Source organism: Podarcis erhardii, assembly GCF_964252035.2.
Source record: "Podarcis erhardii genome assembly, chromosome: 11".
NCBI lineage: Eukaryota > Metazoa > Chordata > Lepidosauria > Squamata > Lacertidae > Podarcis > Podarcis erhardii.
Genome location: NC_138501.1, coordinates 47,838,996 through 47,857,467, shown reverse-complemented (window position 1 = coordinate 47,857,467; position 18,472 = coordinate 47,838,996). Strand labels below are relative to the sequence as shown.

Sequence of the window (18,472 nt, the reverse complement as noted above, 5' to 3'; positions counted from 1 at the left end):
CATTAGGTGGCCAAAGTATTGGAGCCTCAGCTTCACGATCTGTCCTTCCAGTGATCCCTTCATGGATCACTGCCTTGCCGTGGTGAAGGGGCTTGAATAACTCAGAGAAGCTATGAGCTATGCCGTGCTGGGCCACCCAAGATGGACAGGTCATAGTGGAGAGTTTTGACCAAACGTGATCCACCTGGAGCAGGAACCAGCAAGCCACTCCAGTATCCCTGCAAAGAAAACTCCATGGACATGCATCCCTAGCGTGGATTATAATAGAGTCATCTGCAGAAAGGGGGAGAAGAGCCCCTGTACAACTTTTGATTCCAGGATTGCTAAGTAGGACACAGTAACTAATCTACATCAAATGATTTTGCCCCTGGGACCCCGAGTCACACAGAAAGCAAGCCTCTTGCAGCTTCCAACAATGGAACTGTTTCCACCAGGAGATTTTCCTTTAGCTCAAGTGAAGCTGAAGTTTGAGGCCCTCTAACTGATCTCACACCTATGTGTGTTGATCCAGCAAGGGAGATCATTGGCATGGTCCAGTATACCTGAAGGAGCGTCTCCACCCCCATCATTCTGCCCGGACGCTGAGGTCCAGCGCCGAGGTCCTTCTGGCGGTTCCCTCATTGCGAGAAGCCAAGCTACAGGGAACCAGGCAGAGGGCCTTCTCGGTAGTGGCGCCCGCCCTGTGGAACGCCCTTCCAGCAGATGTCAAAGCGATAAACAACTACCTGACATTCAGAAGACATCTTAAGGCAGCCCTGTTCAGGGAAGTTTTTAACGTGTGATTTTACTGTATTTTTGGTTTCTATGGAAGCCGCCCAGAGTGGCTGGGGAGGCCCAGCCAGATGGGCGCGGTATAAATAATAAATTATTATTATTATTATTATTATTATTATTATTATTATTATTATTAAGCAAACCTGTAGAAAATGCACTGCACATCTGGATTCACCTGCATCCTACAGTGCAATGCTCATCTGAACTCCATTGAGCTGGTTGGATCACCAGGGTCATCAGCTGTTGGGTGACAGCTGGAAATACAGCTGACTTGCGTCCATCATGTTTTATTTGGGGAACGGCCATAGCTCAGTGGTGGACTTTGCAGGCAAGGGCCACAGGGTCAATCTCTGGTGTCTTAAGGTAAGGTCAGTGGGGGAAGAGTCCTGCCTCAAATCCTGTTGAGCCACCGCCATTCAGTGTAGACAAATGAACCAGAGCTGTGACTGGCATATGGCAGCTTCCAATGTTTCCCTTTTCCTAGCTGCAATCCACACAGGGGACAATTGTTGCCCCATGGCATATGAAGTGGCCCTTATTTGGAACAAGTTTGCAGGACAGAGTCCACCTCCTTTCCATTTAAAGGCGTTTGTGGAGGGGATTTGAAACGCCAGGACTCATGTCTTAACACTTCAAGGTTTGACATGCAAGCCATTTAGCAAACGTAAATGCTGCCCCATGAAGCAATGGCCACGCCAGCCAGCTTCCATGAAATGACCTCATCCGAGGTTTCACCCAGAAATTGTCATTTGATTTTAAGGATGCAACCAGTTTTATAACCCATTATGTGAATGGCACAGCCCTAAATATTCAGGCCTGACTAGACCTGAATAAGGTAGCCCATTGTCTTTTGTACCCAACAAGGTTGTGAAGCTTAATTCCCAGGTTCAGTCATTTAAAGGTGACGTCCAGGTTTCCTTTTAGGAGAAAGGCAGTGAGTTTGGACAGGGGAGTTGTCTATGTTTGGGGAAACGCTTCCCCGTGGGTGAGGAGCTGCCCATAATCATTCTTCAGCATCAGGAACACTTAAAGAGTCCTGGGTGAAATTTCCACTCCTAATTGCGTTCTTAAAACAGACCTTTGCGAAATTTCGACGTTTACAAGCCAGGTGTTTTAGGATTCAAGAGAGATTGCCTAGCAAGTACAGGATGCCATTGGAACACACCCGAAAGCAAGCCTGGTCTTCCTAGACTTCCTTCTCCAAACAGTAAAGGTAAAGGTAAAGGGACCCCTGACCATTAGGTCCAGTCGTGGCCGCCTCTGGGGTTGCAGCACTCATCTCGCTTTACTAGCAGAGGGAGCCGCCGTACAGCTTCCGGTTCATGTGGCCAGCATTACTAAGCTGCTTCTGGCGAACCAGAGCAGCACACAGAAACGCCGTTTGCCTTCCTGCCAGAGCGGTACCTATTTATCTACTTGCACTTTGACGTGCTTTCGAACTGCTAGGTTGGCAGGAGCAGGAGCTGAGAGACGGGAGCTCACCCCGTCGCGGGGATTCGAACCGCTGACCTTCTGATCGGCAAGTCCTAGGCTCTGTGGTTTAACCCACAGCGCCACCCGCGTCCCCTCTCCAAACAGAAGCAACAACAAATCAAAAACACTTTTTAAAGGCACATCAAGTGTCTGGGTTGGGTGGGTTTGTATCCAGACATAGTTTGCAATCCTAACCCCACTTAATTGGGAGTAAACCCCACTGAATTCAATGGGGACTTTTCTGAGTAGACATGGTTGGGATCGCAGTGTTCTTTCCACAAAAGAACACTGGGCAGTTATCTTTCCACAAGGGCAGACATTGATGCCGAAATCGGGCCTCGCCTGAGCTCTGCGAGTGCAGCTTTCTCCCGACTGAACTGCAGAGTGTTTGAGGACCAGGACATTCGCAGGGAAACCAAATGCTTGTTTACAAAGCTATTGTACTACCAACATGGACCACTTATAAACGCCATCTCCACCTCTTCGAAAGATTCCACCAACGGTGTCTCCGAAAAAATTAACACATCACCTGGGAAGACAGCTGAATTCATGCCAGTGTACTAGAAGAAGCAAAATCCCCAGTGTTGAAGCAATGATTCTTCAACATCAACTTCGTTGGACAAGTCATGCTGTGTGGATACCTGATTACCATCCTGGTACCTCGGGTTACATACGCTTCAGGTTACATACGCTTCAGGTTACAGACTCTGCTAAGCCAGAAATATTACCTTGGGTTAAGAACTTTGCTTCAGGATGAGAACAGAAATCATGCTCTGGCGGCACGGCGGCAGCAGGAGGCCCCATTAGCTAAAGTGGTGCTTCAGGTTAAACAGTTTCAGGTTAAGAACGGACCTCCGGAACGAATTAAGTACTTAACCCGAGGTACCACTGTACTCTATTCCGAACTTAAAAATGGTAAGCGTAATGTTGGTGGTCAACAAAAGAGGTTCAAAGACTCTCTCAAGGCAGGCAAATCTTCAAAAATGTACTATAAACAACGACAACTGGTGTTTGGAGAACAGCCTTTACCAAAGGTCTTGTGGACTTTGAAGACGCTCAAACTCAGGTCGAAGGGGAGAAATGCGCTAAGAGGAAGGCACACTTAGCAAACCCTCATCATGATCAATTCCCACCTGGAAACCTATGTTCCCACTGTGGAAGGACGTGTGGATCCAGAATTGGCCTCCACAGTCACTTACGGACTCACTTTTAAACCCGTGTTTATGAAAGACAATCTTACTTGGCTACGATTGATCGCCAAAGAAGTTTGTCATACTTAGAGTTGACCCACTGAAGACTTGTGTTACATGGAAGCATGACTAAGTTCAGATTCAACCCATCCTTCATTTCTAAATGTTATTTCTAAAAGGTATACCCCTCTCTTCACTGATCTATTTGCATTAGCCTTTCAAGTAGGATCAGGGCTACAGCATCTATTCTGCGTGCAGAAGGTCCCAGGTTCAACCCAGGTAGGGGTGGGAGAGGCCCTGTGTCTGAAACCCTGGAGATCTACTGCCAGTCAATGTGGACAGTACTGCACTAGATGGGCCAATGGTCTGACTCCATATAAAAAATCCTGCCTTATCTCTCCCTGCCGCCTCTTTTTGTTCAGGTCACCTAGTGGGACAAATTAAGGCATTCTGTTTCACCTCTCAACTCTGCCCCAAGTAGCCATTGCATCTGGTGCACCCCCCCCCCCCCGTTACTCTGCTCTACTGTTTGCAAACATTTATCTGAAACTTCGTATTCTGAGCCAGTGTGGTGTAGTGGTTAAGAGTGGTGGACTCGTAATCTGGTGAACCGGGTTCGATTCCCCGCTCCTCCACATGCAGCTGCTGGGTGACCTTGGGCTAGTCACACTTCTCTGAAGTCTCTCAGCCCCACTCACCTCCCAGAGTGTTTGTTGTGGGGGAGGAAGGGAAAGGAGAATGTTAGCCGCTTTGAGACACCTTAAGGGGAGTGAAAGGCAGGATATCAAGTCCAAACTCTTCTTCTTCTTCTTCTATCTGGAACTGAAGCCCACCCACTTATTCTTGAGAAAAATTAATAACATGAGTTTTAGTCGATTAAAATGGTTGATTAGGTCTGTACACATTTGTAATTCTCTGCATGTTGACATGGAAGCAAATCTCACTGAGGCCTACTGCCAAGTAAGTGTTTTTAATTATCTTATGTATAAATTGCCTTGTGGCAGTTGTTTAAAAGGCTATTAGTAATATTAGTTATAATAATAAAAATAATTTTAAAGGTGAGTGTAAAGATTGTAGCAGCCATAGAAAACTATTCCGTTCTCAGTAAACCTGTGTGATCCAAATATGCCAGAATACAGAATATTATTTCTTATAGCATAACCCACCAAGAAATTATCCAGTGTAAGCCAACTGGAATTAAAAGGGAGCTACACCACTTCATGTTAGGGCTCCTATTAATGTAAATGAATCGTCAACCAGAGATTTTCCTTGTTAATTAACAAGCAACAGGGAGCCAGTGGGAAGAGGATGTTGTTATTGTTGTCGTTGTCATCCTCGCCACCACCACACCTTTTGTTTTAAAATGCATACAGCAAGCTTCTGAATCACACAGAACTCTTCCTCAGAATGTCCAGGTCAAGAAACATTCTGTATGGCTCAAAAGCTTGCACGCAAACATTTTCAGCAGCTGTTGAGTGCAAGGAATTACATTGCTGAACTGTTTCTGTTTATTCTGAGTTCCTCCTGCTCCCCCAAAATCACTTACCGGTATGTTTGATGCAATCTGAAAACCGACAAAAGAAAAATATTTTTAAACAATAAACCTGGTTTCATGAAATATCTGGATTCCCGCTCTTCCACCTATTGTATGTTTCTCAGTTTGTGAGGCCAGAAAAGCAGCAACAGCTTGATCTTGCTTATTTTCAACTGCATTTGCTTGAAATATCAAGGTGGATTTTTTGTTTAAGTGAAAGTTATTTTAAGATTCTTTAACACACAAACAAAAAAAGGAAGGGGAAAATCATTTCTTTTTAAACTTCAGCAAACTAGTTTTTGGTTGTTGTTTTTTTATAAAAACCCTTTGGGCCTTAATAAGTATGTTTGCAAATCCCTTTGACTTTAAGTCTAGACTAGGCTGGTATAACGCCCATGTTGGAGCCTTGGAAACTGGTAAGGACAGTGGTGTTTTCCATACATCAAGCCTATTTTAAGTAAAAGTGCTGGCTGCAGGCACAAAAGCCTGCTGACAACTTTCCACCAAGATTCTGCAGAGTGTTGGTTTAGGCTTGTGTTGATGGCAGGGTGGCAGATATATATATATATCAAGTCCTTGCACCCTTTCAGTTAAAATATGAAGGATAGTGCAAGGACAATGCATTGATCTCACTGTACAAGCCACTTGCTTGCACCACCCGCTAGTGTTGCATAGCAGCTAAGCGCCAGGCCAGGAACCCCACCATTCAAAAACCATGAATTAGGTGAATTCACTTCTGGGGGATGAGGCTGTCAAGGGCGCTTCTGAGTACTGGTCTACCGAGCTCAGTACAGTCTGCACTGTCTGAAAGCAGCTCTCCAGGGTTTCAGATTGGGGTCCTTCTGTTGCCAGCGCTTGAACCTGGGGCTTTCTGCTTGCAGGGCAGATGTTTTGACACTGAACTACAGCCCGCTTCCCCATAGGTGATGGGAAACTCTCTCTTTGCCTGAAGCCCTCAAGAGCTGTCCAAGTTGACAATATCATGCTAGAAGGACCAAGAGTTTGACCTGGTTTAAGGACATTTGCAATATATTTCATGCTAGCCACAGCAAGGCCTTCTCCAATGACAAGCCCAAACCTTATCCCAAGAATGCTTTCTATAAACTACTAGGTGGTGCCTAGATTGTGGAACACTCCCTCTTCCCCGGAAGATGTTCCAGGCTCCATTCTGCTTGCACTGGGTTTTGCTGCTGCTTTGTTCCAGCGGGCTTTTAACACCTGGTAGTTACCACATTGAGCTGGTTCCTAAGGTCTTCTGGTGGTTCCCTCACTGCGAGATGTGAAGTTACATGGAACCATGAAGAGGGCCTTCTCGCTAGTGGCGCCTGTGCTGTGGAACGCCCTCCTATCAGATGTCAAGGAAAGAAACATCTATCTGAGTTTTAGAAGACATCTGAAGGTAGCTCTGTATTGAGAAGTTTTTAATGTTTGATATTTTGCTGTGCTTTCATGTTGGAAGCTGCCTAGAGTGGCTGGGGCAAACCAGTCAGGTGGACGGGGTATAATTTCTTCTTCTTCCTCTTCTTCTTCTTCTTCTTCTTCTTCTTCTTCTTCTTCTTATCTGTGTCCTATTGACTGAGACTTTATTGCAGGGGTGGAGATCTTGTGAACCTCCTGAGGTTGTTGAACTCCAGTTCCCATCAGCCCCAACCAGTGTGGCCAAAGCGATGGAATTCAACAACATTAGGAGGGACGTTTTTAGACTTCAAACTATTTATGTCTTTGGCTGGCTGTTTTAATTACATTGCAAGCCACAGATAGAAAAGAGACCCAACAATGAAAATATATGAATAGCATTTCTCAGATGTTTTGAACCTGCAACCTCACTTCTGAATTATCCCAACATAGATAAAAGTATTCCAACAGGTGAACGCCCAGTCTGGCACTCCCAAGACATTTTGGACTACAACCCCCCATCAGTCCTAGCCACCACTTCCCCAGATGTGGCCTCCAGATGTTCCAACTACAGCTCCCATCCGAGTAAGCCCCAATGAAGACAGGATTGCTCTGCAAAGCAGAGGATTTAGCACTGGACTTAATGCATCTTAACAGGAAAGGGACATCTGTAAGCCTTAGCCTAGAAACAGATTAATGTCTGGTCAGTTTAGAACAGAAACTCGAGGACTCGGGAGGTATATTTCGGAAAACATGGGCTGACTGTAGCAGTATTTATATCCGTTTCTTTACGGGATGTGTTCGTTCCCAGGCTGGTGTGTGGGTGTGCGTGACTGAATACTTCTTGGCTTGCTGTCTGCCTTCCTGTACACCTCTTGACTGAAGTATGTGATTCATAAGAACGCAGTCCTAAGCTGTGAATGAAAGGGCGTGTGATCCAAGACTGACTCGCTTTGCACTTATCCCACAACCTATGCCTGTGTGCCTTCTTCAGAGCTAGTATGGCACTGTGGATGAAAAGACTGAGCTGTAGGCCAGGAAGTTTGCTGGATCAAATCCTCTTTTTCTAGGTAGCCTTAAGCAAGTGGCTTGCAGCCTCACGGCTCCCCATGTCCTCAATATGGGAATGGCAAGCCACTTCCAGGTAGGATTCAGTCACACACCAACAAATTCAGGTTGCAGAATTAAAGCTGATCGGGATGTCCTGGGCGACAAGCCTGCTTTCCAAAGAAAGACTGGAGGTTGCTGGAAACCATGGGAGAATTGCTCTTGTGCTTGTGTTCTGCTCCCTGGTTTCCCACATCTGGTTGGTCACTGTGAGGACAGGATGCTGGACTAGATGGGACCCTGGCCTGATCCAGCAGGCTAGTCTTATATTCTGATGACCAGACTTTTTGTGATAAGGAAAGGGAGGGGGAAATGCATTGGGAGAGTACTTGTTTTGAGGCTTCCCAAATGTCCACTGAATAGCCAACATCACCTACTCTCGACTGCAAACAAATCAGGACGAATGCTCGATAAACAGGTTTTCTGGAAGCATCCAAAATTCTGGATGACCTAACAGAGCGGTTGTAAGGAATACTGAAACACTCTGGGTACTATTATTCTCTCACCAGCGGAGCTGATTTTGTAGGTCTACTAGTATATATCTACTTTTGCAATTCCCCAACCACCTCTTTCTGCAGGGGTGCATTTATGCATCAGAGTGTACTTCTGCTCTCTGCAAGCAATGCTTATCTGCACAAATATGTGAAGTGTGTGTGCCAATCTACCTCCTTGGTTGGTAATTTGGCTTGTGGAGTGACTGAAAGACTGATTGCATATATTTCAGGAGTTGAGGTTGACTTTCCTCCGCAGTGTGCCCGATGCCTCCCTGCTTGGACTGGAAACTAAACTGTAAATGAAGTATGTACATGTGCCAGACTGCACTGAGATGCTAGGGGCCCAGCACCCTGATGGAAATGCAGATTGCCTTCTCTGTTGAATCAATGGAATGCATCAGCTGAATCCATTGATAAGCAAAGAGGAGTTCATTTGGGCTGACACTTCATTTCCAGGTCCAATCCAAGAAGTTCACAACGGTATTTTAAAGGGCTAAATGACTCAGGCGCAATATCTGAAAGACCACCTTCCCTACAGACCCTCAGTCGTTAAGCACAGCAGAGGGTAGTTCCACCATCCTCTTAAGTCTTTTGAGAGGTGGCCTAAGAGAGGAACATTCTCTCTAAAGGTAAAGGGACCCCTGACCATTAGGTCCAGTCGTGACCGACTCTGGGGTTGCGGCTCTCATTTCGCTTTGTTTGCTGAGGGAGCCAGCGTACAGCTTCCGGGTCATGTGGCCAGCATGACTAAGCCGCTTCTGGTGAACCAGAGCAGCACACGGAAACGCCGTTTACCTTCCCGCCGGAGCGGTACCTATTTATCTATTTGCACTTTGACGTGCTTTCAAACTGCTAGGTTGGCAGGAGCAGGGGCGGAGCAACGGGAGCTCACCCCGACGCGGGGATTCGAACCACCGACCTTCTGACTGGCAAGTCCTAGGCTCTGTTGTTTAACCCACAGCGCCACCTGCATTCTCTGGCATTCTCTCTGGCAGCCCCCAAATTGTGGATTCCCTTCTCACAGAGCTGCATCTGGCAGCTTCCATTCTAGTTTTCAGTGAACAGCCTTTGACACCCAAGAGATGTGTGTTTTTAGGACGCACCCTGTTTTGGGGTGATTTTTAAAACTGTTTTTAATGCTGTATTTTAAATTGTTGTAACCTGCCCTTGGACCTAAGGGTAAAAGGAGGGTAATAAATTAAAATAATAATAGCCTTCTCCTTGGCTGGTAACTGTCTGCATGTGCACACAAAAGTGTTTGTGTGTGTGTGTGTGTGTTGGTCCCCACTTGTTGCTCCCTCATCACTGATATGTAACACTCCCTGGGGTTGGCCAGGGACTAGCAAACCCTTTATCTATATATGAATCATCTATGTATACAGAGATTACTCTTGGTGGGCGAATTGTTCTTACTAACATAATTGTTCTGATGTGCACGTTCCTCAGTTTTCTTCTTGTGCTCGTACCTTTATACTTCTGTTCCCCAACTGGGTGATTGGGTGGGCATTAATGTTTATCTCCTTTTGACTTGCAAGGACACATCAGCAGCAAGGTTGCCTTGCATGCGCAAGACATAGAGTTCAGTGCCACCAATGTATACTGATGACACTGGGAACTCTTATCTTTTATTTCCATTCTGCTCCTACATTGTGTACTCAGCGTCTGTCGATGATGCACTTTTCAGAAACTCGGGGGGGGGGAGGCATGTCTGCATGTAAGAAATTAGCCTACTGTGCAAAGGTAAAATTAATGTTCTTTGTTTTGCCCACTTTTGCTTCCAGTATACCTGAAGGAGTGTCTCCACCCCCATCGTTCTGCCCGGACGCTGAGGTCCAGCGCTGAGGGCCTTCTGTTGGTTCCCTCACTACGAGAAGCCAAGTTACAGGGAACCAGGCAGAGGGCCTTCTCGGTAGTGGTGCCCTCCCATCAGATGTCGAAGAAATAAACAACTATAGGACTTTTAGAAGACATCTGAAGGCAGTCCTGTTTAGGGAAGTATTTAATGATTGATATTTTAATATTCTGCTGGAAACCGAACAGAGTGGCTGGGAAAACCCAGCCAGATGGGCGGGGTAAAAATAAATTATTATTATTATTATTATTATTATTATTATTATTATTATTATTATTTATTATCTCACTCACCACTGGCAAATGGCCCCCAGAAGCTTATGTGGCCCTTGGGCTGCAAATAGTCCCCTATCCTTGCTGTTGGTTACAGGTAGGTAGCTGTGTTGGTCTGCCGTAGTCAAAACAAAATATTTTTTTTTAATATATATTTTGTTTCGACTTGCTGTTGCCTTGAGAGACAATGGAGTCCGCCTCCACTGGTGAAGTCAAACCGCTGTGTTAGCAGCACCAAAGTGAGCTCCCTGAGGTGCAAGCCTGGGCAGTGTCTGGAGGTCCTGGGTTGTCCAGACGACAAGACACCCCCCCCCCCGCTTCACTGATGTGGTCCAAAGGAAAGGAGAGCAAGACGTTTGGCACCAGCTGGGATGCAAGAGTTGCCGAAAGGAGGCGTACAAGGCGCCACCCAACAGTCTTAGGGACTCCACTCTGGACTTGTGTAGGGTTTATTCCTTAGCCTTTCCTTCTTCCAAAGATATCCCGCAAGGCAGCAGAAGTTTAGGATCAGTTTTTCTTCTCCTAGATGGGCTTTCTTCCCAGGTTGACGAGCCCTTTACAGCACATACAGAGGCTGCCTTCTTGACATGTTTCAAACACATCCCCTTGCTTGCCTGCCTGCCTGCTTTACTCAGATATGGTGTAATCTTACCTTACTGAGAATGCAACCTGATTTGCTTGCAAGGCGATTAGACAATGCTAGCTATTTGATGAGCATTCATTCTGACTTGTTTATGGGGAGGCTAGACTGTGTTGCATCAGGCACTTGTTATCCTATCCCTTTGCTTATTGCAAAGCGGATTTTGTTGTGCAAAAACTCACAATCAACCCGGCAACCTGAATTTGCCAATAACTTAATCTCACCTGAAACAGAAATGGGCCGGAAGTGCCCCTAGAGTTAGACCTTCACCCCCACACCCCCTGCGCGATGCAAATGCACACACAATTCCCGCTCTGGGAAACTCGAAAGCTCGCACACAACTTTACAGCTTTTTAAAAGACAAAGGGACCCCTGACCCATTAGGTCTAGTTGTGGCCGACTCTGGGGTTGCGGTGCTCATCTCGCTTTATTGGCCGAGGGAGCCGGCGTACAGCTTCCGGGTCATGTGGCCAGCATGAGTAAGCCACTTCTGGCGAACCAGAGCAGCACACGGAAATGCCGTTTACCTTCCCACCGGAGCGGTACCTATTGATCTACTTGCACTTAGGGGTTCTTTCGAACTGCTAGGTTGGCAGGAGTTATGGCTTTTTAGTTGGCTCTAATAAAAGGGGGGGGGGATCCCAGCTACGGAGAATGTTGGCGTGTTTTTCCTAACCAATGGCACAGCTATGTGTGGCTATTTCTGCATCTGGTCGCAATGGCAACTGGAAGGAGTTTTATGTGTGGGCTAAAACCGCAAAAGGCAGGAGGAGAGGGGGTGAACATGATCCAACAACTGCCTCCACCACAGGTTGGCAGCTAGCCAAAGCAGCCCTAAGGTTCAAGGGAGCACCAGCCTTCTATCTCTTTAACCACATTTATAGAGCGCTGAATTGTCAAGCAAAAGCGCTCAAAGCGGTGTACAAAGCGCACCACCGGCAGAGCCTGCCTCGTGCGTAAAAGCCGTGGAGCAGAGAGAGTGGAGAAGCCATTGCACCGCGGTTGCCTATCGCCACTTTCCCGCCACTTCAAGCGTCGTTGTCTCCCTCCTCGAATATGGGCAGCCTCGGCCTGACCCACAGAAGCGTCCCGGGCAATCCCTGCCACCTGCTCCTTCCTGGCCCAGCGCCCCCCCCCCCCCCGGCTGCGCGTCCTCCGTCCCCACCAGCCCTTTGGCTGCGGCGCTCGCCTTTGCCCGGCGCCGCCTTGGCTCCCGCGGGCGCTCTGGTTGCGCGAGCTGCCGGGTTGGCTGCGGCGTGGCCTCGCCGCCTTGGGCGGGCACTCCGGAGCGGCGCGCACTCGGTGACCCGACTCCGCAATTGCTCGGCTGGAGCCAGGGCAGGGGGAGGGATTCCCCGAGCCGGGCTGGGCAGGGCTGGATGTCCCCGGGCGGCGCAAGAGCAACAGCAGCAGCCAGCCAGCCAGCCAGCCAGCCAGGGAGGCGGTGACCCCGCGGAGAAGCACCCGGCTCTCCGCCCTCGCCCTGGCCTTTGCGCTGCCTCCCCGCCCCGCGTTGCTCCATTGCCGGCGGCCCCTGTGATGATGACTCAGGCGGGGGCTGTGCAATGCCAGCCCGGCAGTCGCCGCCGCCGCTCGGGCGAGGAATGGCTTAGCCCTGGGGGCGGGCGAGGCAGCCAGGCAGCCGGGGCCACGCCAGGCCAAGGGCGCACGGCAGCGAGCGCGCAGCAGCCAGGAGGCGCGCGGCTCCTGCCCCTGCTGCTGGAGTCCCGGGGGCGGCCCAAGCGGGCAGGCGCCGCCCGGCCCCCGATTGTTCGCAGCCGGTTCCGCCTGGCGCCGCGGCGGGCCCTCCAGCCCAGCGGGAGGCGGAGGCAGCTAGAGAGCCGGGCCGGGCCGGGCCAGGGGGGAGAAAGCGCCGGGTTCCTTCCTGGGCCGGTGGGCGGCCTGCCTGACGCGCGGCCCCTCGACCTACAGCAGGGAGAAGGGAAGGCAGCACAAGCCGGCCTCGCACGCAGAGACTTCAACTTGGCTTTGCGCTGCAGAGGGAGAACACGATGATATTCAGCTTGCTTCTGAGATATCGCCCCCCCCCCCCCGCCCCGTAAATTTAGCTGTCATGGAATAACAGGAGGGCTCCTTCTGTAGATCAAGAAATGGATACATAGATAGGAAACGGAGAGAAGGAATAAGTGGAGATTCGTTTTCGGATCTGCACTTTTTGTTCTGTTCATAAATTATCTAGATTTAAGGGTGAGTGGCGGAGGTGGGCAGGTTTGCTGATGCTGCTAAACTTTTCAGGGTGGTTAGGACTAAAAGAGGGATCTGGAAGTGCTCCGAGAGGATCTCTCCAAATTGAGTGAATGGGTGGTAAGGTAGGAATGCAATTCAGCGTGGACATGTGTGAAGTGAACCACCTGGGGTCACCTCCCCCCAAACAACCCACCTAATTTCACAGATTCACTCCTGGGGGCTGACCTTTGGGTCATAAAATCACAGAACTGTAGTTGGAAGAGACCTTGAGGATCAATCAGGCCTACATATCTGAAGGAGGGTCTCCACTCCCATCATTCAAGAAACCACAGATTTGTCGTTTCTAAAATAAAGAAACGACTTATCCCATGGTTCCTCTACTGTAAGGGTGTGCAAACTTTTTTCAAAGAGGGCCAGATTTGATGAAGTGAACATGCTTAGGGCTGACCAAAGGGCCGACCAAAGTTGTTGACCTTTTTAAAGGATTGAAGTTGTTGAGCTTTTTCTTGGATTTTACCCCCAGGAAATCAACTGCCACAGGAGTTAGGGTTCCAGGTGGAGAAATCGAAGTTAGAAACAGAATTGTTAGAACCAAAGACCAAGGTATTATCTAGAATGTATAACTTGCTGCTAAAGTGGAATACACAAGACGAAATGGTTAAATCGGCTATGATAAAATGGGCACAGGACATTGGGCATAACATTATGTTTGAGGACTGGGAAAGGTTGTGGACTACTGGGCTGAACTTCACCGCATGTAATGCTCTGAAGGAAAATGTTATGAAAATGATATATAGATGGTACATGACCCCAGTTAAACTTGCCAAAATATACCATTCGTCTGATAATAAATGTTGGAAATGTAAAGAAAATGAAGGAACATTCTTTCACCTCTGGTGGACATGCCCTAAGGTGAAGGTCTTCTGGGAAATGATATATAATGAGCTGAAAAAGGTATTTAAGTATACCTTCACAAAGAAACCAGAGGCCTTTCTTCTGGGCATTGTCGGCCAGAAGGTGTTAAAGAAGGATCGAACATTTTTCATGTATGCAACAACGGCAGCAAGGATTCTCATCGCAAAAAACTGGAAAACTCAAGATCTACCCACACTGGAAGAGTGGCAGATGCAGCTGATGGACTATATGCAACTGGCCGAGATGACCGGCAGAATCCGTGATCTGGGAGAAGAGAAGTTGGAGGAAGACTGGGAGAAATTCAAGATGTATTTACAAAAACATTGTAATTTGGTTGAATGTTAAGAAGGATGCTAGATTATAAAAAACTGGTCACCACTAAACTAGATTTAAATTTGATGATAAGCGAGACTAAAGAAAATATAAAACTTTTTGGAAGAAGCGCTAGATTATATGTGTGAGTGGACATGAGATTGTAAACAAGTTGATAATTTGTTTGGAAAATTTTTTTTTAACGATGTAAATGGGAGCGGGAGACGTGAGGGAGCCCAAAGAAGTGATGAAATTGTTGTGAAAGAAGTAAGATTGTTTATTATGTTTTATATTTAAAAACCTTAATAAATATTTATATAAAAAAAAAAGGAAATCAACTGCCACAGGGGCCGGATTAAACCGACCGCCAGGCCAAATTAGGCCCCCAAAACGGACTTTGGACATGCCTGCTCTACTGCAAGGGCATTCATTATTATTTGTGGTCATGACGGTTTCGGGGCGATTTATAGATGGACAATACTGTTTGGCCCACAACAGTTTTGGGGTGGGCATACGGCTTCATTTCCAATCAGTGCATGTTCTGTAACTTCCTGCTGAAATTATTTAACTTTTTACACTGCAAATATTGGGAGGGAGGGTTTTCCCACTTTTATCGCTCTGTAGTGTTGGAGTGCCCCTGCAGACAGCAGCAGTGTCAAGAGCGTTGGGCAGGGCATTCCTGGGGTCGCTTCTGCCTTTGGAAAGGAGCTGTATCGGCTCCCACCCACCCAAGAAACCCCAGTACTTCCTCTAGGGTCCCTTGCACCCTTGGCAAGGAGCTGTATCAGTGTGTTCCTTCCTCCCTGCCAAAAAGCAACTTATCTCACATTTGATCTTGCTGTGATATAGATAGTGGTGGCATATGCATCATACACCCCATAGTCTCAAGCAGTCTACTTCATATTGCCTTGCCAGTTCTCACACTGCTCAGCTCCCAGCTTGTCTAATCTCACAACTATACACGGATAGCTGGAGACTCATTTCTGGGGCAACTGCGCTCCCAGCGGAGGCTGGTTTCACCAATCCCTTAGGTACACCTCTGGCATTGGGGAACAGCGGCGTAGCGTGGGTTGTCAGCACCCGGGGCAAGGCAAGTAATTTGCGCCCCTCACCTGCCGCCACTGCCAGCTTCTTCTTGCTGCTGCCTGGGCTGGGGTATTTACGGTAAGGTAGCCACGGCGGCGGCGGCGGGTCCGTGTCAGGTGATCTGAGGCGAGTTGTCGCTGGCGCTGCCGCCCAAATGACGCCGCTTTCCCGGAGGAGGAGGAGGAGGGCAGAGAGGCGAGGAAAATGCAACATGGCCCAGCAGCTGCAGTGGCGGCGGGGCTGTGAGGAGGGGCTGCCTGGCGCGCCTTCTGCGGCCCTGACGCGCGGGGACCGCGGCGAGCGCTGAGAGCCGCTGCCTTCCGGACGCCTTCAGCCCGGACGCGCGCACAGCTCGTCGGTTCCGCGAGACATGGGGCTCTGCTACAGCCTGCGCCCGAGGCTCTTCGGCGACTCCGGAGGCGGCGAGCGCCCCCCCCCCCGATGTTGCGCCCGGTGAGGCCGGTCCTCCCTGCACCCCCCACGCTATGCCACTGTTGGGGAAGCATCACAAAACAACTAACAAAGCAGAATGGTGTGTGGATGCTTCAGTATAGATCCTCCACGGATGCGCTATGACAGGTTGCAGAATACACCCGTAAAAACAACAACAACAACCCACCAGGGCCAAATAAGTGGATTCCTCAGGTTACATACACTTCAGGTTAAATACGCTTCAGGTTACACACTCCGCTAACCCAGAGACAGTGCTTCAGGTTAAGAACTTTGCTTCAGGATAAGAACAGAAATCGGGCTCCGGCAGCAGCAGGAGGCCCCATTAGCTAAACTGGTGCTTCAGGTTAAGAACAGTACTTTGGTGTAGGAAGAAGTGTGAAAACACTGTCATGTGTAGATTCAGAGAAACAGGCCTATGTGACCATCACATGTGAGTGCCTCCTCTGTACAGGGGGAAATAAAAAATTGAGATTTTACCTCACAGGGTTGTTGTCATGGTAAAATGGGGAGGGGGAGAACCATGTATGCCACTTTGAGCTCCTTGGACAAAAGATGGAATATAAATGTAATAATAACTGAAAAGAGCAAGTTCTCAAGTCTTTTATCTAGCTTTGGTGTTTTTTGTTTCCCCCCCACTTGCTGCTGATTTGTTTTGTGACTGCTTTATCTAGCTTTGCATTTGATTGCATTGTTCGTATTTTGATATATGCTGATGGTGCAGGATGCATAAATTAATAAATAATCCAGACGTGGCAACCAGAAGAGGCAATGAACGATTGCATTGCAGATGACTCCACGAATGAAGAAATGTCCCGGGTTCTGTTAAAATGCAGACTTGCGACTCAGTGTGCAACCTCTGAGGTAGGGGCAGCAGCTGTGGCTCAGCTTCCTTGCGCCAGACATGTCTCGTATCAGCATCTCGGTTTCAGTTCCTGATTAGTAAAATGAGATCAGCAGCAGCCCTGAAAAAAAATTGATCATCATATTGACCTACCTACGTTTACGCGGATGTCGCAAGGGGTGTCGTGTCGTATCTGAGAGGTGCTTTGCATACTTAATGGTTCCATGTAAATATTAAGAATTTGTATGATGTGCGGAGATTAGGCAGGGCAGGGCAAAGGAAAGCCTCTTTGCCTAAAGGAAAGATTTGTAACCGTCTGATCCAGATATTGGAACAAATCATAAAAGGCTTTGCATGCACTCCTTTAACCGTGTAGTTGTTATTTCCGATTGATGTAGAATTTGGGACATTTTCGGAAGGATGGTGACCACAATCCTAACCTCCTTCCCTGGAAGCCCCATTGAGTTAAATGAAACTAACAACTTCTGAGTCGATAGGGTTGCATTGTTAAGGAGGCTTTTTTTCTGACCAGGACTGGGACTACTGGAATTAGGACTCCCAAGAAAACAGAGAGGGGCCAAAGGGCCCTTTCATTTTCTGAGCTTCAGTAAATACAGCACTCAAATATTGTTCCCTGTGGAAATGAGGACTAGAAACTTTTATTAAAGCAGATGCTGAAGGAGATCACTCTACGAAATTTTATGCTGAATTATCATTGCTCTCTGTTTTGAATTGTTGCAAAGTGTATTTTTAACATGGTATCTTGTTATGCTTCTTGCAGTGTAAGCCTCCTATGGATTATTTGCAGATGGGCAGCAGCATAAATAGTAAATAGGTGCACCCTACTCTGTAGGACGCGGGTGGTGCTGTGGGTTAAACCTAGGACTTGCCAATCAGAAAGTTGGCAGTTCGAATCCCCGCGACGGGGTGAGCTCCTGTTGCTTGGTCCCAGCTCCTGCCAACCTAGCAGTTCGAAAGCACCTCAAAGTGCAAGTAGATAAATAGGTACCACTCCGGCGGGAAGGTAAACGGTGTTCTAAATTAACAACTGCGGAATCCACTCAGAATCAAGTCCTTTAGGCTGCAGAACTTGCTTAGGAGTAAAAGCAACACTGTTATGTACTGAGCTGAATCCTAGAACAATAGGATCCAGAATGCAGCAATCTGATTGGTCCGCAGGAGCTACCCAATCCAGCTCCAAGTGGAAGTGAATCAGCGACATGATTGGCCTACAGGGGCAGCCAATCAGGCTCCTGGATAAAGTGAACCAGCAACCTGATTGGCCTACAGGAGCAGCCTGGAATTAGCCAATCACGCGGGGCCCATTGTGTAAATAATGTATATATTGCTAGAGGTTTTGAGGAAAGTTTCACTCATTGCTACTACGAGCTGAATAAAGAGCATGAAATTCACACTTGACTCTGAGTATATTTCAAACACTGAACTCAGTGGAGTTGAGTGTACTCTAAGTACACATCGTATAGCGTTGCTTTGTTGATCTCAAAACCACTGACAGTGCTAGCATCTTGTATAGGGGATAGTCTTGGATCAGGGACCTGGTACTTTCAATGGGGCTTGCGTTATAGAATGAGCCGCTGAAAGTTGATGGGGCTCAAACCCTCAGTGAGTTAGGGGCTCAAACCCCATGGGGCTCAAACCCTCAGTGAGTTAGGGGCTCAAACCCCATAGTGGGTGCAACAGTCAAGAAGGCGAAAAAGGGAAGTGAGGTGCACATGGGGCTCGTCAACCTTGGGACGGGAGCCCATCTAGGAAAAGGAAAACTCTGATCCTAAGCCTCTGCTGCCTTGCAGGATATCTTCGGGAGAAGGAAAGGCAAAGGAGTAAACCCCACACAAGTCCAGAGTGGTGTCCCTAAGATAGTTGGATGGTGCCTTGTATGCCTCCTTCCAGCAACTCCTGCAGCCA

General features: G+C 48.0%; 1 long non-coding RNA gene across 1 annotated transcript in view; it reads right to left on the bottom strand.

Annotated features, from left to right (window-relative positions):
* Positions 1–18,472, bottom strand: part of LOC309352914 — a 57,917-nt gene that overhangs the window by 16,762 nt on the left and 22,683 nt on the right. The gene's annotated exons all lie outside the window — the stretch shown is intronic.